Source organism: Schistocerca cancellata, chromosome 7 (assembly GCF_023864275.1).
Source record: "Schistocerca cancellata isolate TAMUIC-IGC-003103 chromosome 7, iqSchCanc2.1, whole genome shotgun sequence".
Taxonomy (NCBI): domain Eukaryota; kingdom Metazoa; phylum Arthropoda; class Insecta; order Orthoptera; family Acrididae; genus Schistocerca; species Schistocerca cancellata.
Window position 1 is genome coordinate 601,082,278 of NC_064632.1, and position 23,943 is coordinate 601,106,220.

At 41.7% G+C, this 23,943-nt stretch overlaps 1 protein-coding gene across 2 annotated transcripts in view; it reads right to left on the bottom strand.

The window, feature by feature from the left end:
• The window catches only part of LOC126092026 (uncharacterized), a 489,900-nt gene extending 468,029 nt beyond the window's left edge, over window positions 1-21,871 (bottom strand). Inside the window, exon 1 of one of the 2 annotated variants that reach the window (XM_049907420.1) lies at window positions 21,790-21,871. The gene's annotated coding sequence lies outside the window, so the exon portion shown is untranslated. The remainder of the gene's footprint in view (window positions 1-21,789) is intronic. The other variant, XM_049907421.1, reaches the window with a different exon arrangement.
• Window positions 21,872-23,943: the final 2,072 nt, after the last annotated feature.

Here is a 23,943-nt window from a genome sequence, read left to right on the forward strand (position 1 = left end):
TGTCAAACGTAAAACCATACATTGAGTAGAAAGGACAGTGAGGAGTAGAGAGGACGGTGAAGAGAAACAATTGATTAGTTTACATTTGTGATAAATGCATTTTGAATAGCATGTTGGTAAAAATAGTGATAAAGATGTTTCTATGTGATGTTTTTAGCTTTTTTTCTTTCCTTGTGCAATTAGGATTTAGGTTGGTTCAAATGTAAAAATAAAAGGTTTCTTTGTGAACGAGTGAAATGCTGTTTATGGTTTTTTTTTTGTGTAAATTGAAAAGAGTCGCTCCTGAGACAATCAAGATCTGTGTTGAATTAATGCAAAACTCCGGGGAATATCCGATGTGTCGGTATAATGGGTCTGGCAAACCCAGGTCCCCAGCTGTTAGTAGCCTTGTTTCCGATTTTCTGCTTTCAGTGCTACTATCTATCTATTACTATTCTATATCAGTCAGTATAAATGAGGATATCTTACTATAGTATGCGTGCTGTATGAATATTTTAAGATAGGAGAACCTTGAGAAAGGAATGAGTAAGTTTGGAATCTTGAAAACAGGATACGATAATACGACTGTTTAACCAATGGCTTCCCAATATGCGCTAATATGTTAATATTGATGATATATCTTTTTTGTTCTTTATAGCTGAGTACGTAAAGTGCTGTCTGTGGATTTCGTAAGTAGATTGATTCCCTTCAAGGTGAAAGAAGAGCTGTGATTTGTGTAATTTACGTGGCCCTGAAATATTATTGAGGTAGTCAAATACGAGCAGTTTTTCAGCAAATGGAGAATGGAACAGAAATATGGATCCTTTCTGTAGTCTTTATTGATGTTGATCCAGAGCCTAAAAAATTATTCTGCGTTAATGCTTGCCTTAGAAAAGCGATGTTAATGTGTTTTGCTGATGCTGTAAGCATTACAGCTTACTGTTTTCGCTGGTGCGGGATGCACTGCAGCCTATATGGGTTGAACTGAAGAAATTTCCCTCTTGAAGGTAGAGGAAGATCAAATAATTTTGATTATGGGACCCAAGGAAAGCTTGGTTTAATGTAATAAGGATGAAACAAAACATTTGTCATTTAAACTACACGAGGATTCGGATCTTTTGTGTCAGTTGTAAGTTCAATAGGATGTTAAGATGAAACTGTTTTACAGAATAGAGGAGACCACAATTTTGGCATTCATGAGAAATGAATCCAGAATAACCACCACAGGCGAAATAACTGATTTGGAAGCGAAAGGTAACTTAAAGAAGGAACGAAATTGGAGCAAAATGGGTACGAAAATGTAGTATAACCTGTATGATGAAAATATTTTACCCTTCTCAGAGTCATCTGTGTGATTAATTCTTGTGATAACGTAATCTTAGATGAAATTGTCTTACTGTTTTATGTATGAACATATGAGTATGATAAATGTGTAATTGCCAGTCTCTTACCAGGTGTGTCAACTGGTATAAATGTTTTGGCGTGTAAATAACCATTGTTCTTTTTACTGTGTATGTTTAAGGAAAGTTTCTCCATATTTATCATGTGACAAGACATATGCCGCGAGCGTCAGGAAGAGGACGAATTAGAACAATGTTGTAGTGGTATAAACACTGTGTTGAAGCAGCATTGAAGTAGCTTGTTGGATTAACTAGTAGTGTATAGAAGTAGAAGTTTGAATAATGCATGTTTATGGGTAGTTATTTTGTAGAATAGACAACAGGTGTGCATGTGTGTGTGTGTAAATAACATGTGAACCCTATGCTGTCCTGACCTATACTTGCACAAGGCATAATCCTATTCATTTTAGTGAATTAATAAGTAGCATTTGATTTATTAAAACGCAAGTGAACCACATTAGTGATGTGGATTTAGATATTATATTGTCAGTTCATTTAATTTTTATTTTTATACTGTTAAGACATTTCACTTTTATTTTTTATACTGTCAAGTCATTTAACTTTTATTTTTATATTGTCGATTCATCTAACTTTTTTATTTAAAAAAAATTAAGTCTCACTTTTGTTCTTAAAAATTGTGAAAGACATTATTATGTATGACATTTTGTAATCACATAACTATGATGAACAATTTCTGTGAATGCAGTTGAGAATGTGAAAGCGAACCAGCTAAACTCTTATGAGACAGCGGGAGCAGCGAGGAGGAGGACTAGTTGTAAACAGGCGGGTTTCCCAGCAAGACACACTGTCAACTAGGCCACTTCGGGAGCGCGGTCAACAACAAAAGAAGGGTACGGGACAAACACTTTCCCTTGCACCCGGAGCTAATGGCCGGCCGCACCAGTGCGACCCTTCATGGAGGCGATGACCTGAAATGGCCGAGCGGTCCACTGCGAGGAAATCCATCTGCTGGCAACGCACAACACGCACGCGACCGTGACGAGACGGCCGCGGTGAAACGACAGAAGACAGGGGATAAAGGGGCGTGGAGCCTTTTGACACATACTGTCCAGAGAAAATGGCAGACTTCAACGACGCCTATCAACATTTCCTGGCGGATGCCCACTGTCAAGCGACAGCAAATCATAGTTCGATGTTCTCTGGTAGCTACGAGTGGCACAAAGAAGAGCCATTAAATGTCATCCTTGCCCAGGAATATCAACCTGGCGTGTCAAACGAGATAACCGCACGATTTTGACAGCACAAAAATGGAACCAAATCGAGATGTACGTGACATGGGCCACCAAGAGAAACTTCATGAAAGGGCAGAGATGGTGGGATTGCACGCAACAGATGGACAAAAATCCCTACTGACAGCTGCAGCGACGAACACCCCCCCCCCCCCCCTTCTTATATTGTGCCACGGAACAGTGGAACTATCGAGTGTGCCAGTGAACAGTGATTATACGGTTCCTAGTCCAATGCATATATGTGTGTTCTTTCAGAGAAACTTTGATCGTGTATTTTGCAGGGGGTTCGATTTATTGGTGTTTTTTTTATTACCCTGACTCTTGTATTTTGCAGGTATTTTATTTATTGTTTTTTTTTAGACTTTGACTACTGTACTTTCAGAGATGTTTTATTTCTCAATGTTTGTTTTTGTGTGTTGTATTAGATTTGTAATATTTTGTTTTGTAAATTCATTCCTGTGGCATTTCTTCGTTTATCAGTCAGATAGCTATTCATGCTCATTGGACTGTGATCGATTAGCCTTTGCATGGGGCATATTTATAGTGAAGAACCCCATAAGGGTAACAATCACATAATTAATTGTAGTTTCAGTATAATGACACAGTGATCATTGTTTGCTAACTGAAATAGAGTAGAGTGATTAAATTAGTGCCACAAAGTTATTGTAATTCTAAAAATTATTAGTTTTATATGATATAGAAATTTTTTTTTCGCTGATGTTCTGCTTTATAATACTGATGTTATTTTCTCGTTTTTTTTTTTAATTGCTGTGGCACCTTTGCTATTTTCATAAATTTTTCTTGTTAATAAACAGTCATAAATTTTGCAGTTGGCTCTTGCAATGAGCAAATACTGGTGAACTCCATAACGGTAACAACGAGAAATTGTTTTCATATTAATGACACAGGAACCATTGTTTTTACTTGCTGACCAAATTAAGTCTACACTATCTTTTAAATAGGTGTCACAGCTTGTTTTTTTTCTCTTTGAAATTGGTAGATTCTAAAGATGTGTTGAAATTATTGTGTTTTAGCAAGTAGCTGGTGACCTTTTGCCTTTTCTTTACATTTTTGGTTTAAGTTGGGTGTGAGAAGCCTGCTTGGGAATGTCGTAGCATGGCCAGAAAATTCCCTGAACAGTCTATTCCCGGAGCGTTGGGGTTATGAAAGGTCTCTGTTGGATTCCTTTCATGTTAATTTCTTAAATATGTTGTCATTTACGGCGTAAATTCCTCTTCTAAATTTACTGTGGTGTTTCTGGCTATCTGAGAGGACACTGAGCAGTGGAACGTGTTACTTTTACACATAAACAAGAACGATCTGTCACACTACTACACTTTAAAACACAGTTTATATGTAATTCATGTCACACAGTCTCATACGGAACCTACATCCGCTTTCTTTTATACACTGTACATGATAAGATACTGTCATCCCCCTTCCCTTCTGTGTGAGAGGATGAATGACCAAATGTATTTCTAGTTGCATGCTTGATGGTAGCAGACAAGCCTGTCTGCTAGAAAACACTAGGACCAACGTCGGAACAGGTAGCTACGCTTTCTAAAAGCAGAGAGGTTTCTATTCTTAGTATGGTCCTGTCCGTCCCTTGTCATGTTCGTATAGGAATCTGCCTCTCTGGTCACTTCCGTTTGTACCTGTTAAGCACGCTCGGTAGGGGCCCAGGTCACTCTGCCGTGGCGAGCGTCTGAAGTGGTAAGATCTCCGGCTAAGCGCGTGTCTGCTAAGTCCGTAGGACAATGGATTTCTTAAGTTCAACCTAATTGATAATTTAATCACCTTTATTTCGGGTTTAGCTCTAAAATATGTAATGTTATCTTAAATTGCAACGCAGTGTAATTCGAGTGTGAAGTTCAGAATATCTTCCGGTAGTTGCTTTGTCACTACTTTGTCAGTAAAGTGGAACCACGTGTTGATCAGTAACTCTAACTAAGATCATCAATGTTAAATGCAAATGTGCGTGAGATTATAATGTCTCGTCTTGACAATATTTTTCAATATAGCAACTTTTCTTTATGTTCAACACTCACGGGGTGTACTTTGTGAGACCAGTACCACGTGCTTATACAATTGTTTGACCCATCAGGTTAATAGTAAGACGATAGTAACCAGTTCAAGGTTTTTCTTTTGTAAATTGCGTTTCGATGTAATTTATTTTAATTATCAAAATTATTGTGGAGTTACACTCTTTGTGTAAACCAAGTTGACCACGTGAAGCATGTGGTGTAAGCATCAAAGTAGCCCTCAGCTATTCTTTTCAGGAAGATTTCACAGAGAGTTAGTGTGAGTTTAGTATACCAGTGTGCGGTAATTTCATGACGGACAGGATTGCGCTACGAACGTAACTTCTTTGGGTGAAAATTGAATTGGTTGGTTGTGGTAAATTTCCTCTTGCATATGTTTCAACGTTCTTCGTGTGTAATTTTATGAATGCAGTGTTTTATGTAGTCTTCCAATCTTGGCTTCCTATTTGATGTGTTCTGTAAGAAATAAGGCACCAGTTTAGTTATGAATAATGTTTGATATGCTGAAATTTTAACGGAAGAATGATCAATATTAAAATAAATGTCCAAATATAAACATTTATTTATTTTTATTTAAATTGTCTTTGTATATATATATATATATATATATATATATATAATCACCGGTTATCGCAAGATGAGTACTAAAAGATTATAATTAATGTTAGTCTGGTTGGGAATTTGGTAAGCTAGACCGGATACCTGGTGAAACAGTTGCGCAGTAATGCAAGGTTAACCTCCTCAGATAGCTCACAGCTTTTAACCCACTTTTATGGTCTTGAATATCACCTCCGCTTTCAGAACAAATAAATGCAACATCACACAGTGACTCAAGAATTTTTGTTCTTTTGTGAAGCCCTCTGTACATAATAAAGTAATACTTCTGCTGTATAGACATACGTGTCATAGGAATATTGAAAGTGTCTGCTTTACTAAGGACACAATGCTATCATTGTGCTCTGTTTTGCTGCTCACCGCACTAATTGGCTCCAGCCGTTAGGTTCAAAGTGGTTCAAATGGCTCTGAGCACTACGGGACTTAACTGCTGGGGTCATCAGTCCCCTAGAACTTAGAACTACTTAAACCTAACTAATCTAAAGACATCACACAGGTCCATGCCCGAGGCAGGATTCGAACCTGCGACCGTAGCGGTCGCGCGGTTCCAGACTGTAGCGCCTAGAACCGCTCGGCCACCCCGGCCGGCTCAGCCATTAGGTGTCATGTTTCTACATCTACATCTATACTCCGCAAGCCAAATGACGGTGTATGGCGGAGGGTACCCTGTGTACCTCTGTCAGTTCTCCCTTCTATTCCAGTCTCGTATTGTTCGTGGAAAGCAGGATTGTCGGTATGCTTCTGTGTGGGCTCTAATCTCTCTGATTTTATCCTCATGGTCTCTTCGCGAGATATACGTAGGAGGGAGCAATATACTGCTTGACTCTTCGGTGAAGGTATGTTCTCGAAATTTTAACAAAAGCTCGTACCGAGCTACTGAGCGTGTCTCCTGCAGAGGCTTCCACTGGAGTTTATCTATCATCTCCGTAACGCTTTCGCGATTACTAAATGATCCTGTAACGAAGCGCGCTGCTCTCCGTTAGATCTTCTCTATCTCTTTTATCAACCCTATCTGGTACGGATCCCACACTGTTGAGCATTCTTCAAGCAGTGGGCGAACAAGCGTACTGTAACCTACTTCCTTTGTTTTCGGATTGCATTTCCTTTGGATTCTTCCAATGAATCTCAGTCTGGCATCTGCTTTACCGACGATCAACTTTATATGATCATTCCATTTTAAATCACTCCTAATGCGTACTCCCAGATAATTTATGGAATTAACTGCTTCCAGTTGCTGACGTGCTATTTTGTAGCTAAATGATAAGGGAACTATCTTTCTATGTATTCGCAGCACATTACACTTGTCTACATTGAGATTCAATTGCCATTCCCTGCACCATGCGTCAATTCGGTGCAGATCCTCCTTCATTTCAGTACAACTTTCCATTGTTACAACCTCTCGATACACCACAGCAGCATCTGCAAAAAGCCTCAGTGAACTACCAATGTCATCCACAAGGTCATTTATTTGGCCCACTACAAATTTATTTTCATATCGAAGTTACAAAGTGCCTTGAGCGTAATCCAGGAAGAACAGTTTCCAAGTATGAAATGTGTCCTCCATTTGCTAAAACCTATGGAGAAGCAGCACACTGCACCCCGCCCTCGTAACAAGACATGTTTCCAGAACTCCTCTCTGCTCCAGCAGCGACTATAGATATTCTAGTTCGTGAACCTCCAAGGAAACGTGAAACAACTTCAACAGAGACACGAAGAGAAACGCGAGAAAAAAAATGTGCTGCATAGAAAAGAAGCAAAGATGATACTTAGTTTTGGAAAAGAAATATTGTACGAGAAAGACCTTTTTGGCGACAACAATGATGTTTGCGTAGGTTTTCACTGCTTTCACTTCTTGGAACTTTACTCGCATTCAAAACGCGGAGAACATTGGTTAACGTGTCAGCAGCGTAAGTTGTGGGCACACGCTGAATGTGCTGGAGTAAGCCACAGAACAAAAAACTTTATTTGTAAAGTCTTCAGATTGATGCGATTGGTGAAATTAAAAAAAAGACGGAGCTAATATTCTTGTTTCATGAATTAACGTTTGTAATTTTACTTCGAGCCTTCATTTTTCATACGAATGAACTGGGAAACCTTAATTGATACTGTTCAAGAATTGTTTCAGGATTTGCATTGGAGTGTTTGGGGGGAATAGACCAAACAGCGTGGTCATCGGTGTCATCGGATTAGGGAAGGACGGGGAAGGAAATCGGCCGTGCCCTTTCAAAGGAACCATCCCGGCATTTTCCTGAAGCGATTTAGGAAAATCACGGGAAACCTAAATCTCGATGGCCGGACGCGGGATTGAACCGTCGTCCTCCCGAATGCGAGTCCAGTGTGCTAACCACTGCGCCACCTCGCTCGGTAATTGCTTCAGAAATTGTATTTTATTTGTTCTTAAGTACAAATCTATCAAATATAGCCAATATCTAATGCTTATCTCAATTTACTACTTTTTCATATTCCTATGTCGTTTTACCCTGACATCAGTCCAAAATGACATGGACTACTATGCACTTCTTAAAAGAAGTTAATTTAAAAACATTGCACAGAGATAACGAAAGCTAAAAGTGAATCAGGAATGGTCTGGATATGAATGTTATTTAACCTCACGATTTATGAAGCAAAATGATCTAAATACAAAATGATATGTCGTTTCAGCCGGACTTTCCCTACTTCTTAATGGCACTGAAAACCAGCTCAGATGAAGTCTGATTAACGCAATCGCAATACAAAACCCAAAAGCAGTGTTCACCTGGGATTTGCCTCCTTGTGCAGGGTTGATAATGGGATTATGTACACTGGTGATAAAGTACTCAACAAGCTTCCGCCTAACACGAAGCAGAACGTTGGGAACCACTACGAGTTTAAAAACTAAATTAGAAACATTCTTCATTGGACGCCTTTTCTCCATATATCGGTAGTTGTTCTGCCCACACGAATAGGAGTGGCGTGCGTTTTAAAGCTATGTGACAAGTGTGTGTGCCGTACAAAGGATTCAGTATTTTCCATGCTGGCAAGTATTTTCTTCGAGAAAATAGACATTGTAGTGCAGTAAATATGAAGCTACCAACAGCAGATAAACAACGCCTGCCTAGTGTAAACGACGAGGCAGCCGGCTTTTCAAAGTACAGCCTTCTTTCTAATTTAGTAGGTTAGCGTGAGATCATTAAGCAAAAGCGTGACAGTCTGTCGTTAGTACAGTACACACACTAGGTTTCTATGTTTTCCCTGTCTTTCATTACTATATACCGTGAATCGTTCCACATCCCTGAACGTTCCGATTCCTGACGGAATCTACAGATCACGTCCGCTGAATAAATGCGTACAACTAGTCCGACAAGGGAAGGACCGGAACTCACGCGCGCGCAAGCGCGCACACACATACACACACAGCATACCGTCTCCTGGAAAGCCTTTAAGAAACCGTAGGAATGTTTAATATAACCACGAGTGAACTGTGTCATCAACGAATAAAACTCTGCGTGCTAAAATGTGTAAATGTCCTATCAATAATTGAATATCATATTTGAACCAGTAAAACTCTCCACATTTACTTGTTTTGATCATGAAAACGTTAACAATAAATATATTTCTGTGTAACAAAGACTAAGAATAAGAAAGACTATGAGTATATTATGTCATGGAATTTCTACACAATTTTTTGATAAAGAGTTGGACGAATAAAATGATCACTTTGGTGTCGGTTCTCGAACCAACTAGACGCTTTTGTACGATGTTGTCTCTGGACGCACGATTCCGTTAATTGTACATAAGTTTCTTTACCATATATGTATAATTAGTATTTGTCCTTGTGTCCTCATTTCCTCTCCCTCCACGTGAATATAATTAAGCGGAAATAATTAACTGACGCTAGAATTCAACTTTTGTCACTAGCCATTTGCCATTCTTTGTCGTAATGGCCTCCTCAGGGAGTCACACCTAGTGATACGTGGCTGGCGACCACGGGCATTGCTTCCCCTTGCTTATGCCAGGCTCCTCACTTTTATCTTTCCTATCTGGCCACCCTCGGCCAGCTCTTGTTCTTTTCCGACCCTGACGCTATTAGGTTTCGAGGGCTAGGGGTCTTTCATTTTCCAACCCATACTTCTCATGCAGCGTCTGACCGGGAGCGGGCGGCTGAAAAAGGCGTCTGTATCCCATGTTAGGGGCGGCCTCCAGAACTGCGGAAGCAACGGAATACCACCGCAGATTATCTTCCCTGCATAATGCAGTCTCCATTTTATGCACAAAAAATGGCTTCCTCTCACGTTAAATCAGTGTCCGCAGGTAAAATAGTCCCCCATTCGGATCTCCGGGGGGGGGGGGGGGGGGGGGGGGGACAACTTGAAAGGAGGCAAAAAATCAAAACGAGAATTGGTACCTGGAATGTCAGAACTCTGCTACAAGCAGGACAACTAGAAAACCTTAAAAGACAGATGGAAAAGAATCATATGAACCTCGTAGGAGTTGCTGAGGTAAGATGGAATGGACATGGAGAGTTGCAGTCAGATGAATATGTATTCTAATACTCAGGAGGAGAAGTAAAAGGAATTAATGGAGTAGGAATGATTATGACAAAGGAATTGGCTAAATGTGTGGAATATGTAGACTATGCAAATGACCGGGTTATTGGTGTAAGGCTGAAAGGAGCACAAAAAGATTTACTGATTGTCCAGGTGCATATGCCAACTTCAGAACATGATGACCAAATTGTAGAGGAAACGTTCAATGTAATAGAGAGAATAATGGACGAAAATAAAAAATGCTGCAAAATAGTAATGGGAGACTGGAACGCCATTGTGGGAGAAGGGAAAGAGGGAAACATAGTAGGCAGTCATGGTCTTGGAAAGAGAAATGACAGAGGTGAATGGTTAATTGACTTCTGCAGGGAAAGGCAGCTGATAGCGGCAAACACATGGTTCAAGAACCATAAGAGGAGGCTCTACACTTGGAAATCACCAGGGGATAAATACAGAAACCAAATCGATTTTATACTGGTAGAAGAAAGATACAGGAATGGAATCAAGAAGGTGCACACAATACCAGGTGCAGATATTAATAGTGACCACAACTTACTTATGGCAGAAATAGAAATAAGAATGAAAAAACTGAAAAAGGCGACAATGGTGAAGAAGTGGGATCTAGAGAAGATAAGGTCCAACAAAGAACAAATTACAGAAATGCTGTCTCGGGACTTTCTAAACACATTACGAGACAAAGAAGCACCTGATAATGCCAACGAGTACTGGAATATGCCGAAAAAAGGAATCATTAAAGCAGGACAGCAAAATATAGGATATGTAAAAGGGAAAAGGTCAAAAAAACCATGGGTCACACAAGAAATGATTTCCACGATGGAGGAGAGAAGAAAATTGAAAAACAAGAACACTGAAGATGCAAGAAAGATATACCGAAGGTTAAATAACGAACTGCGAAGAGAAACAGAGCAGGCTAGGAAAAATGGCTAAAAGAGGAATGTGATGAAATTGAAGAACTGGACAGGAAGGGAAGATACGACTTACTATACAACAGAGTAAAGACTATGATATGGGAACAAAACAGAGCAGGAAGTGCTACTATGGAAATTTTGAGTAAAGACGAAGAGGTAGTGTACAAAGATCGTGACGATGTCCTCCAGAGATGGGAAGAATATATAAAAGAGCTGTATGACACAAATAGCAAACCAGAAACTCTGTAACTTGAATCACACAACAGTGTAAGTGATGAAGAGAAAGGACCGACCATCATAATGGAAGAAGTAAAGTCTGCCATTGCTGCAATGAAAAATGGCAAAGCAGTAGGTACAGATACAATACCGGGAGAAATACTAAAATGCTTGAACCACAATGGAATAAGAGAAATATTGAGGTTATGTAATAAAATATATGACAGTGGTGAATGGCCTGAGGACGTTTTGACAACAGTAATGATTCCATTACCGAAAAAACAAGGAACCAAGAAATGCAGCGAGCACAGGACAATCAGCCTCATTTCACATGCAGCCGAAGTGCTGTTAAGAATAATTAATAAAAGACTTGAAAAAGTAATAGAGGAGAATCTCGGCGAGGAGCAGTTTGGCTTTAGACGGAATACGGGCACCAGAGATGCAATAGGGCTCCTACGAATCCTCGGAGAAAGGTTTATTGAAAAAGGAAGAGACCTATATATGTGCTTCATCGATTTAGAAAAGGCATTTGACAATGTGGTTTGGGACAAGCTGGCGATTATTATGAGGGAAAAGAGAGTGGACTGGAAAACCAGAAGACTTACAAACTCATTATACCTTAATCAAAAAGTTTCAGTTAAAGTGAGAGGAGAAAGTACAAACTGGATCAGACTAGGGAAAGGACAAGGATGCTGTTTATCACCTACTCTTTTCAACCTGTACTTGGAAAATATGATTCACCAATGCTCGTTAGATGACAAAGGAGTAGAAATTGGAGGAAGAAGAGTAGGGTGCTTGAGATTTGCTGATGACATGGTCCTTCTAGCCACAGGGGAAAAAGAATTACAGGATTTGGTGGACACCATTGCAACTAACGGAAAAAAATATGGAATGAAAATTAACACAAATAAAACAAAAGTATTGGCAATAGGAGGAAATAAGGAAATAAAAATTGTGCTGAATGGAAAAACACTAGAACAGGTGCAAAATTTTAATTATCTTGGAAGCAGGGTAGACACCGACTGGAAGTGCACCACAGAAATTAAAACAAGGATAGCAATGGCAAAAGAGGCGTTTAATAAGAAAAGGAGAATCTTCTGCAGCGGTCTGGACAGAGAACTCAGAAAGAGACTCATAAAATGTCTTGTATGGAGTGTTCTTCTATATGGCGCTGAAACACGGACTATGAGGAAAAAAGACAGAGAAAGGCTGGAGGCTTTTGAGATCTGGACATGGCGGAAGATGTAAAGAATAAGTTGGATGGACAGAGTAAAAAATGAAGAGGTACTGAGAAGAGTGGGAGAGAGAAGACAGTTACTAGATGTAATAAAGAGAACAAAAAGAAATTGGATTGGGCATATATTAAGAAAGAATGACGGACTGATAAAAACAGTTTTAGAAGGTTATGTAGAACGGAAAAGGAAGCGAGGAAGGAAGAGTTTCCAGATACTAGATGACATGATGGACGGTACAAGATACAGCAGCCTTAAGAAGGAAGCAATGGATCGTAGAAAATGGAGAGGCAAAGGCCCTGCTAATATAGCAGATAACTGATGATGATGATGTCGTAATGGCGCAATGGCAGCCATTTCGTGAAATGTAATCAATCACACGATTTTCTGGCTTCACACACAAGATAACAGGGAAAAATACTTTACATATTTTTGCTATCAGGAAAAGAAAGTATTCTTCGCAGAAAAGTTTTCATTAAAAATATAGGCTTCGTCGAACCCAAAGACAATAAATAAAAGTACGAGGCTCAGACTTGCTTATGAGTAAATCGCTGACTGGTAAGAATCTTGTTTCCACTGCCGTAAATGTTATTCGAATCATAATTGACAGCACAAAAGGACACTGTTTAAGAAAGAATTTACGTAACATTGGGAATAATAATCCACCTACTTAGATGATTATATCGTGTCTCTCTCTGGAACAATAGTTATTTATCGGACATTAACTACTACAATTTTAAACAATCGCATGTATTTTTGAGTTATTCGTGTGTGTTGGCTACCTTTACTCAGAATTATTTGCTTACATAGCAACAGTGACGATCGTTAGCGTATATTTTAGTGTGCGAAAAGTACGCGACGTCACGGCTTATAAATATTTTTTTCCACGTTTGCAAACGTAACAGACCGATACCCTTTGTTAAAGAAGAGATAGAGATAGAGATAGAGAGGGAGAGAGACGATGTAACAGTCAACCAGTTCGGTTCATTTTTGACAGATAGCTTGTGTATAAACAAAAATTAAGGACTGCAAGATATTTTCGCTCTCTACCTACCAGATTCTGAGAAAATCGCCCTTAAAGTTCGTGACACTAAATCGACTCAAAATTAAATATATTGATAAATAATTGTGAACTGGGCATTTCTCGTCGTCGTGAATGTTATCTGGAAACGCATATTTTCCGAGAAATCGGGAAAAGAAACTTAGAACATTGTCGTTTATATGAGCATAAAGGTAGAGATGCTTCAGCGAAAGCGGCAGTAGCCGAGTGGCCAAGACACCTGATTTGTGAGCGGAGATTCTGTGTTGCACTCCTACACGGATAATGCAACATTTTTCTTTTTTTTTTATATATGTAACTTTCTCAGTTTCGGAACTGGTTGAAATTGGACGGTTTATAAAGCATATAAATCACTAGGGAATAATAGCAAGGCAGGTGAATCAATTACCTCAAGCAGTTTCAGTAGCGTAGAAGTAACCTTTTAAGCCCTGCTGTATGAAAACAGGTGCAAAATGAAATGCTGTGGAATCTTCAGGAAGAGCATCAGCAGCTGACCACAGGACGTTTTGTTTAAACCGAGGCGTGGCACCGAGTGTGCACAGATAAGAGGCATATTCGGAAAGTAAGGTCCGATTAGGCGCGAAATGGAAACCACTGTGAAAATTCGATGGAACTTTGCACGGATGTGTGCCTGTCGATCGCTTCACGTCGCTCGTTTCAGTTTAGAGAGCAAAGTGATCACATAGAAATTCCTAAAGCAACAGTGTCTCCCGCCAAGTATGTGAATTTTGTAAGAGATTTCGCCTGAAGCTATGCAGCCCACATAGCACAAGTGCCATTCATATCTTTCTTCGAGACATTCTGCAGGGGCAATGATGACTCTCCAGCAGCGTTTTCGATGGGAAGTGTTTGATCACCCACAATAAGCCTTTAACTGGCTCCCTCCATTGTTCATCTCTGCTCACGTTGACTGCTGGCGACGAAGACAACATTTTGCCTCAAACAATGAAAGACAGACCAGCGTAGAAAATTGGCGGACAACACAGGCGGCTGCTTTCTGTGACGAGTGTACTGGAAGGTTTGTACAACGTCATGGCAAATGCCTAAGTCAGAATGGCGTCTATTTAGAGAGGTAGCTGGAAGGTGTGGGTAACTTAGATTATAATTTTTTTTTATTATCACTGTGGTTTTCCTTTCGCGATCCATCAGACCTTACGTTCCAAACAGCTCTTGTAAAAGCCGGCCGCGGTGGTCTCGCGGTTCTAGGCGCTCAGTCCGGAACCGCACGACTGCTGTGGTCGCAGGTTCGAATCCTGCCTCGGGCATGGATGTGTGTGGTGTCCTTAGGTTAGTTCGGTTTAAGTGGTTCTAAGTTCTAGGGGACTGATGACCACAGATGTTAAGTCCCATAGTGCTCAGAGCCATTTGAAGCCAACTCTTGTAAAAGAAAACGCATGTGCTGCCCTTGTTTCCTGTTTGTCACTGATTGTGAGCAGTCAAATTATAAAGAGTGATTATTTCCCCCAGGAAAGATCTGCTTTTTGTGGTAAGTCTGTCGCAAGCCCCAACATACTTGCAGTGAACTGATGTTGCATCCCACGGAATACAATATTTTTTGTGAAACAATACAGTGACCGTTCGTAAATAATATATGTGATGCGCCTTGTACAGTAAGTAATTTGCGGTAAGTCACATGTTGCATTATGTAGTAATGTCATAGTCTCTACCATAATTTACGAGTTGCACCATAATTGTGGTATGGAAATGAGCGTTTGGCGTCATTGGCCGGGAGGCCCCTCGCGGGGCAGGTCCGGCCGCCTTGGCGCAGGTCTTATTACATTCGGCGCCACATTGGGCGACCTGCACGCCGGATGGGGATGAAATGATGATGAACACAACACAACACCCAGTCCCTGAGCGGAGAAAATCTCCGACCCAGCCGGGAATCGAACCCGGGCCCAGAGGACGGCAATCCGTCACGCTGACCACTCAGCTACTGGGGCGGACATAATTGTGGTAATGGATGACGCATTGCCTTCGACCAGCACTGAAACGGAAGGCGTTCGATACAGTTCCGCACTGTCGCCTGATAAACAAAGTAAGACCCTACGGAATATAAGGCCAGCTGTGTGGCTGGATTGAAGAGTTTTTAGCAAACGGAACACAGCATGTTGTTATCAACGGAGAGACGTCTACAGACATTAAAGTAACCTCTGGCGTGCCACAGGGGAGTGTTATGGGACCATTGCTTTTCACAATATATATAAATGAATGACCTAGTAGATAGTGTCGGAAGTTCCATGCGGCTTTTCGCGGATGATGCTGTAGTATACAGAGAAGTTGCAGCATTAGAAAATTGTAGCGAAATGCAGGAAGATCTGCAGCGGATAGGCACTTGGTGCAGGGAGTGGCAACTGACCCTTAACATAGACTAATGTAATGTATTGCGAATACATAGAAAGAAGGATCCTTTATTGTATGATTATATGATAGCGGAACAAACACTGGTAGCAGTTACTTCTGTAAAATATCTGGGAGTATGCGTGCGGAACGATTTGAAGTGGAATGATCATATAAAATTAATTGTTGGTAAGGCGGGTACCAGGTTGAGATTCATTGGGAGAGTCCTCAGAAAATGTAGTCCATCAACAAAGAAGGTGGCTTACAAAACACTCGTTCGACCTATACTTGAGTATTGCTCATCAGTGTGGTATCCGTACCAGATCGGGTTGACGGAGGAGATAGAGAAGATCCAAAGAAGAGCGGCGCGTTTCGTCACAGGGTTATTTGGTAACCGTGATAGCGTTACGGAGATGTTTAACAAACTCAAGTGGCAGACTCTGCATGAGAGGCGCTCTGCATCGCGGTGTAGCTTGCTCGTCAGGTTTCGAGAGGGTGAGTTTCTGGATGAGGTATCGAATATATTGCTTCCCCCTACTTATACTTCCCGAGGAGATCACGAATGTAAAATTAGAGAGATTAGAGCGCGCACAGAGGCTTTCAGACAGTCGTTCTTCCCGCGAACCATACGCGACTGGAACAGGAAAGGGAGATAATGACAGTGGCACGTAAAGTGCCCTCCGCCACACACCGTTGGGTGACTTGCGGAGTATAAATGTAGATGTAGATGTAGATGTAGATTTGTGAGCCTGCCGCTGTGGGAATCACAAGACACATGCATCACAATGCACTACCCACACCAGGCAGTTCCGGTTCTCAGCGTTCCAAATTGGTTCGAGCGGCTATCGTCGAATGGTGTTTGGAGCTGCAGAATGATGTCAGTATTGAAGAATTGTATCACGAAGCTGAAAGTGATGAAATGGAATACGTCGAAACTTGTGGACTAAAGTTGTTAGTGGTAGTTCGGTAACCTTGAAGTCGCAGTGGGTTCTGGAAGAGAACTACGAGCTAGAACTACGGAAAAGTACCCTTTTCAGTTAAAGTCAGGCAGTAATAGCCGACCGCGACAGACGCAGCTACAGATAAGTAAACCGCTATTGTGACATTTACGAGTGCCTAACCAGGTTCAATTTTATTATATCTGTGTGCTTTAATAGTTTAGTTTCTTGAGTATCTGCGTGTAAATTTAAAATCTTATGGCCACAGTTCTCGCGCTTTCGTTTGCGTCAGAAAATAAACCACTTTTGTGACATATTACAAGTTCCTTATCAGGGGCTAATTATTTGGTTTCACCTGAGTGCTTCGGTAGTTAGGTTTTTGAACATCTGCGTACTACTATGACACAGTCCGTGCGTTTTCGTCAAGTTCTACGGTAGATTTCCGTAGCGCTAGTCGATAGTCCGTTTATCTGCATAGTTTAGTTTTCCATGACCTTTAGTATGGACAGGGACTGCGATTGTTGTGTGTGGATGCGAGTCGAGTTGGTGACACTTCGCTCTCAGCTTCAGGCTGTGATGGCTTCGGTTACACTGCTTGAGGCTGCAGTGGATGGGCACCACTGTTGTGGGCCGCCCGTGGGGATCCAACGGACGTCCAGCACGTCAGAGTCCTACGATTGGTCCTCACCGGTGGCCAGCCCAGTTACTGCTGGCACTGAGGCTGACCCCTCACGTGTTTTTGTGTGGGAGGTCGCCCCAGGGCGTAGCAGGCAGCGAAAGACTTCCCAGGCGGCCTCCCGCATGCCCACTATACGCCCTCGCTCAAAGTCCGTCAACTGCACATACGGTTCACGTCCACGCTGTCGCGGCATGCTACCAGTGTTAAAGACTGCGATGGAGCTCCGTATGCCACGGCAAACTGGCTGACACTGACGGCGGCGGTGCACAAATGCTGCGCAGCTAGCGCCATTCGACGGCCAACACCGCGGTTCCTGGTGTGTCCGCTGTGCCGTGCGTGTGATCATTGCTTGTACAGCCCTCTCGCAGTGTCCGGAGCAAGTATGGTGGGTCTGACACACCGGTGTCAATGTGTTCTTTTTTCCATTTCCAGGAGTGTAAATATCCTCGGAGTAGTGAAGCAGCTTAAATCACTTAATGAAAGCAAGTCTTCTGGTCCAGACTGTATACCAATTAGGTTCCTTTGGGAGTATGCTGATGCATTAGCTCCATACTTAACAAGCATATACAACCGTTCGCTCGACGAAAGATCCGTACCCAAAGACTGGAAAGTTGCACAGGTCACACCAATATTCAAGAAAGGTAGTATGAGTGATCTACTAAATTACAGGCCCATATCGTTAATGTCGATATGTAGAAGGATTTTGGAACATATATTGTGTTCGAACATTATGAATTACCTCGAAGAGAACGGTCTATTGACACACAGTCAACATGGGTCTAGAAAGCATCGTTCCTGTGAAACACAACTAGCTCTTTATTCACATGAAGTGTTGAGTGCTGTTGACAAGGGATTTCAGATCGATTCCCTGTTTCTGGATTTCCGGAAGGCTTATGACACTGTGCCACACAAGCGGCTCTTATTGAAATTGCGTACTTGTGGAATATCGTCTCAGTTATGTGACTGGATTTGTGATTTCCTGTCAGAGAGATTACAGTTCGTAGTAGTTACAGTTCGTACTAACTGACGAAAAGTCATCGCGTAAAACAGAAGTGATTTCTGGCGTTCGCCAAGGTAGTGTTATAGGCCCTTTGCTGTTCCTTATCTATATAAACGATTTGGGAGACAATCTGAGCAGCCGTCTTCGGTTGTTTGCATATGACGCTGTTGTTTATCGACTAATAAAGTCATTAGAAGATCAAAACAAACTGCAAAACGATTTAGAAAAATATCTGATTGGTACGAAAAGTAGCAGTTGACCCTGAATAACGAAAAGTGTGGGGTCATCCACATGAGTGCTAAAAGGAAGTCATTAAACTTCGGTTACACGATAAATCAGTCAAAGCCAAAAGCAGTAAATTCAACTAAATACCTAGGTATTACAATTACGAACAACTTAAATTGGAAGGAACACACAGAAAATGTTGTCGGGAAGGCTAACCAAAGCCTGCGTTTTATTGGCAGGACACTTGGAAAATGTAACAGACCTACTAAGGAGACTCCCTACACTACGCTTGTCCGTCCTCTTTTAGAATACTGCTGCGCTGTGTGGGATCCTTACCAGATAGGACTGACGGAGTATATCGAAAAATTTCAAAGAAAGGAAGCACGTTTTGTATTATCGCGAAATATGGGAGTGAGTGTCAAAGAAATTATACAGGATATGGGCTGGAAATCGTTAAAAGAAATGCGTTTTTCGTTGCGACGGAATCTTCTCACGAAATTCCAATCACCCACTTTCTCCTCCGAATGCGAAAATATTTTGTTGACACCGACCTACATAGGGAGGAACGATCACCACGATAAAATAAGGGAAATAAGAGTTCGTACGGAAAGATATAGGTGTTCATTCTTTCCGCGCGCTATACGAGATTGGAATAATAGAGAATTGTGAAGGTGGTTCGACGAACCCTCTGCCAGGCACTTAAATGTGATTTGCATAGTATCCATGTAGATGGAGATGTAGAAAGTAAAAGAGGTAATATTGGCCAAGGAACATACAGATTGAAATCTGCAAATTAAGCGAAAGAAAGTAACGATAACGCCCCTGAAAAGGAAGAAGTATTTGGCACTGTGGGTAACAGACGTAATGAAAGGAGGGACCAGATACGACCAGCAGCAGTCGATAAACAAATCGACATTCGATCGACCTGTCGAATATGGTCTGCGTTACGAGCGTGTGACAAGGAGAATACACCAGCAGTGGGCTGCGAGTGCAGCGCTTCGGATTACGACTAACAGAGATTTTACGTTTGCTGCATCTTTGTCTCGGGCAAAGAATTTCAAATCAGGTTATAAAATTAGTCAAAGGCACATCACGAAATACGTCCCGAACACGGAGGTAGAGAATATCGGAGATGCGGAGAACCTTGCAGCACTTTTCAGCACACACACTTAGTCACTTATTACCAGTCTTAATCGCGATTACGTGATCAACAGCGACCGCATAGGGTGCGAGTATCGACGCGTGTTGGTGAGTAAGGGAGCAAGACGTACACTTGTCGCAGTCAGAACTATACATGAAACCGCGCATTCGTACACGTTGCACTATACCATTATCGCGTCTGGCAAAGTTTTGCCTGATGTTTTAGTGTTTTCACAGGAGAAACTAGTGGCAAACTTGCTTTGCCAGTTATTCAAGAATTCAGTCGTTTAGCCGATTCGTTACAAAATGTTTACGTTACCTGCTCTAAATCGAGTAAGTAACAAGTTCGATTTACGGAACATATCTTTTGAATGGTTTAGAAACTGTACGTTGCTGGTAACAGGTTTTGTCTCACATTAGATTCCTGGTACTGTTATGTGTGACACCATGTCTACAGACGACGAGCGCCAACCGAGATGCATAGGACAAGTAATACTGCCAGACTATATACTTACGTCCCAGCCGTGTGATGTTCATTTTTGTCGTCAAAATGAAATCTTTACTGTAAGGTCTCAAAATTTCCAAACGCTACTCGAAGCCAACGGGGAATTACACAACCGTGGAAATTCAGTTACAATCTACAGTACTGCTCATGTTCAGGTTCAGCACTGCTTTTTCTGGCGATGTTCCGGTATCCATGGTAGGCATCAAAATTGATTCCCGATAAAGAAGTATTTTTAGATGTGAACCAAGTCTGTTTTCCGTCGAATGTTGGCAAGAACCGTTGTAGCTGCTGGGAAATTTCATTCATTAGATGTGCACGGTGCAACGAATATCATTTCGATCGCTTTATTGTTTAACATCGAAAGACGGCTATTGTGGAACTGAGCCACGTAGCTAATATGGACGAAACTCCTCTGACATTTGATGGGCCGTGTAACAGAATTGTTGGTATGAAAGGTGCTAAAACTGTAACTGTAAAAACAAGTTGTAAAAGGAATATATGCACTTCACTGTTGACCTCTCACGTTGCGCTTGCGGTACTGAACTTCACCCAATGATCATTTTCAAACGCAAATCAATACAAAAACCTTCTGCAATAACGCCAGCTGTTGTTCTTCACGGACATGACAAGGGCTGGATGGATGGCTCGGGTAGGAAATTATGGATTAATGGAATATGGGAGAGAAGAAAGCATACTTTATTGAAGGAAAGTTCTCTTCTTACGCTGGATCGGTCAAGTAGCCATTTGAAAAATTCAGTGAAAGAGAAACTGAGACAGGGAAATTAATAGCTTACTGTTATTCCGTGAGGAGGGATGGATGAAACCCGACACGAATTCACGACGTAGGGAGCTTTAAAACGACCTACAATCAAACGATTGTGTCAGTGGATAAAATAGTAGTGGTGTAGAGTGAGACATTATCGCTCAATCTTTCGAGAAGTGCGGCATACGTAACACTTTCGATGGCAGTGAAGATGACATTGTATAGGAAGAGGTCAATGATGACGACGAGGAGAAAGAAGGAGAAGAAGTTAAAAATTCAGCGGACGATTATCATAGATTTAAAAGGTCAGCTCGGTTTTAAAAATTACGAGTTTTTTTACTATGGCTTTGCAATGTAATGATAAAAATGTTAATTTTTAAAAAAATTGTTTGAAAATTAAGATCCGTCTTATAGTCCGTAGCGTCTTATATCAGGTAAAATACAATTTGTTTTATTGTTCTGTGATACGTGTAACTTTTTTTTATTACACTTTGTAATACTTTTCACACTCTCATTCCAGTAGTTTTTGACTTCCATCGTAACACGTGAATCACCCTCCGTACCTAACTAAATTCAACGTCTAACAGGCTTCGACATTCCTGTTCAGTTACGCCACTTAGGAAACGCGGCCGACATACTTTGCCACTCTAAGAGAACTTCCAGCAAGTGTCTACTGTTTCTATTGTAGTTCGAATCCGACACGCTTTTATCAAAAGCGAGATTCGTTCAGGAACCTGCTTCGAGAACTTGGAACATGTGACAATAAGAAGGACTGTTATTAGCACCACTGTTTAAAATAAGCTGTAACGAGCAGTAGTCTGCTAAAATTCACAACTGACGAGAACTGGTTCAGGAATGCACCGAAAAAGTTTTTTGCGCTACAGGTCGTGGAATATGGTTGAAAAACAAAGAAAACAGATACTTGGTGACGAAATAAACACGAGGAGACTCACGAAAGACGTCCGTTTGGTTCCGCTCGGCGCCGCCTTCGCCCGTGCAGTGCCCGCCCGGTCGCGTGTCCCGGCTCCCCGCAGCCTGCCCGCCTCCCCCTACCCCCTCTGTGAGTGCTATCTGCACTGGACCCGAGTTCCCACAGCTCCACACCAGAGGCGTCGAGGACACGCGATAACTCCTGCCGCCTCCCAGCTCGCGACCTCTGCCTACTTGATAGAGACGGGCCGGACGGTTAGTCTGGAGTAACCGTTATCACGGTTCCAGTTGTTTATTTATAACCGTTACTTACAACGGTTATAAATAACTCTCAAGTTGTTTTTCACTACGGAATACCGAATATTCCGACGGGGTTGCAGTTAAATAACGACGTAGGTGGAATCCATCAGTTTCGTTATCAGTATAACAGCGAGTAGTGCGAAATGGCAGGAATGTAGTATGAATCGTGCCATAACCTTAGCTAATTAATCGTGGTACTTTTCAGTTGATGTTTGAACGATTATTAGTGTTCAATGTTATATGTATGTAAGTTATCGGTCGCTATTGCAAATACGCTACTGGCCATTAAAATTGCTACACCAAGAAGAAACGCAGATGAGGAACGGATATTCATTGGAAAAATATATTATACTAGAACTGACATGTGATTACATTTTCACGCAATTTGGGTGCATAGATCCTGAGAAATTAGTACCCACAACAACCACCTCTGGCCGTAATAACGGCCTTGATACGCCTGGGCATTGAGTCAAACAGAGCTTGGATGGAGTGTACAGGTACAGCTGCCCACGCAGCTTCAACACGATACCACAGTTCATCAAGAGTAGTGACTGGCGTATTGTGACGAGCCAATTGCTCGGGCACCATTGACCAGACGTTTTCAATTGGTGAGAGATCTGTAGAATGCGCTGGCCAGGGCAGTAGTCGAACATTTTCTGTATCCAGAAAGGGCCGTACAGTGCGTTATCCTGCTGAAATGTAGGGTATCGCAGGGATGGAATGAAGGGTAGAGCGACGGGTCGTAACACATCTGAAATGTAACGTCCACTGTTCAAAGTGCCGTCAATGCGAACAAGAGGTGACCGAGACGTGTAACCAATGGCAACCAGCAAACTTCGTCGAACTGTTCGTGCAGATGGTTGTTGTCTTGGAAACGTCCCCATTTGATGACTCAGGGATCGAGACGTGGCTGCTCGATCCGTTACAGCCATGCGGATAAGATGCCTGTCTTCTCGACTGCTAGCGATACGAGGCCGTTGGGATCCAGCACGGCGTCCCGTATTACCCTCCTGAACCCACCGATTCCGTATTCTGCTAACAGTCATTGCATCCCGACCAACGCGAGCAGCAATGTCGCGATACGATAAACCGCAATCGCGATAGACTACAATCCGACCTTTATCAAAGTGGGAAACGTGATGGTACGCATTTCTCCTCCTTACACGAGGCATCACAACAACGTTTCACCAGGCAACGCCGGTCAACTGCTGTTTGTGTATGAGAAATCAGTTGGAAACTTTCCTCATGTCAGCACGTTGTTGGTGCCACCACCGCCGGCAACCTTGTTTGAATGCTCTGAAAACTAATCATTTGCATATCATAACGTCTTCTTCCTGCCGGTTAAATTCCACGTCTGTAGAACGTCATCTTCGTGGTGTAGCAATTTTAATGGCCAGTAGTGTATTATCCTCGCAGCTAAAAACAGAAAGTAACCGGAACTTCGCCACAGCCCTGTTTAAGTAAAATGTTAACAACGTGCGTTTTTAAGTATGAAGTAATTTGTAAGCTGTATACTGTAGGTTAAATTCGAAGCTTAATTTCTTGTGCTTCTCACTTCATAGAATAAGTGTGTGTGAAATCTTCTGGGATTTAACTGCCATGGTCATCAGTCCCTAAGCTTACACATAACCTAAATTATCCTAAGGACAAACACACACACCCATGCCCGAGGGAGGACTCGAACTTCCGCCGGGACCAGCCGGACAGTAATAGAAAAGTGTACGGCCTTGTAATACAATACAAATATATACGTAATGTGATACATTCGTTTACTCCTGTACACGATAGTCGTAGTGGGGAAAGTGTGAGTACTCTAATCCAAGTTTTATTTGAGATTTGGAAAACTGCTCGATTCCTCTAGCTACAGCTTGGATGTA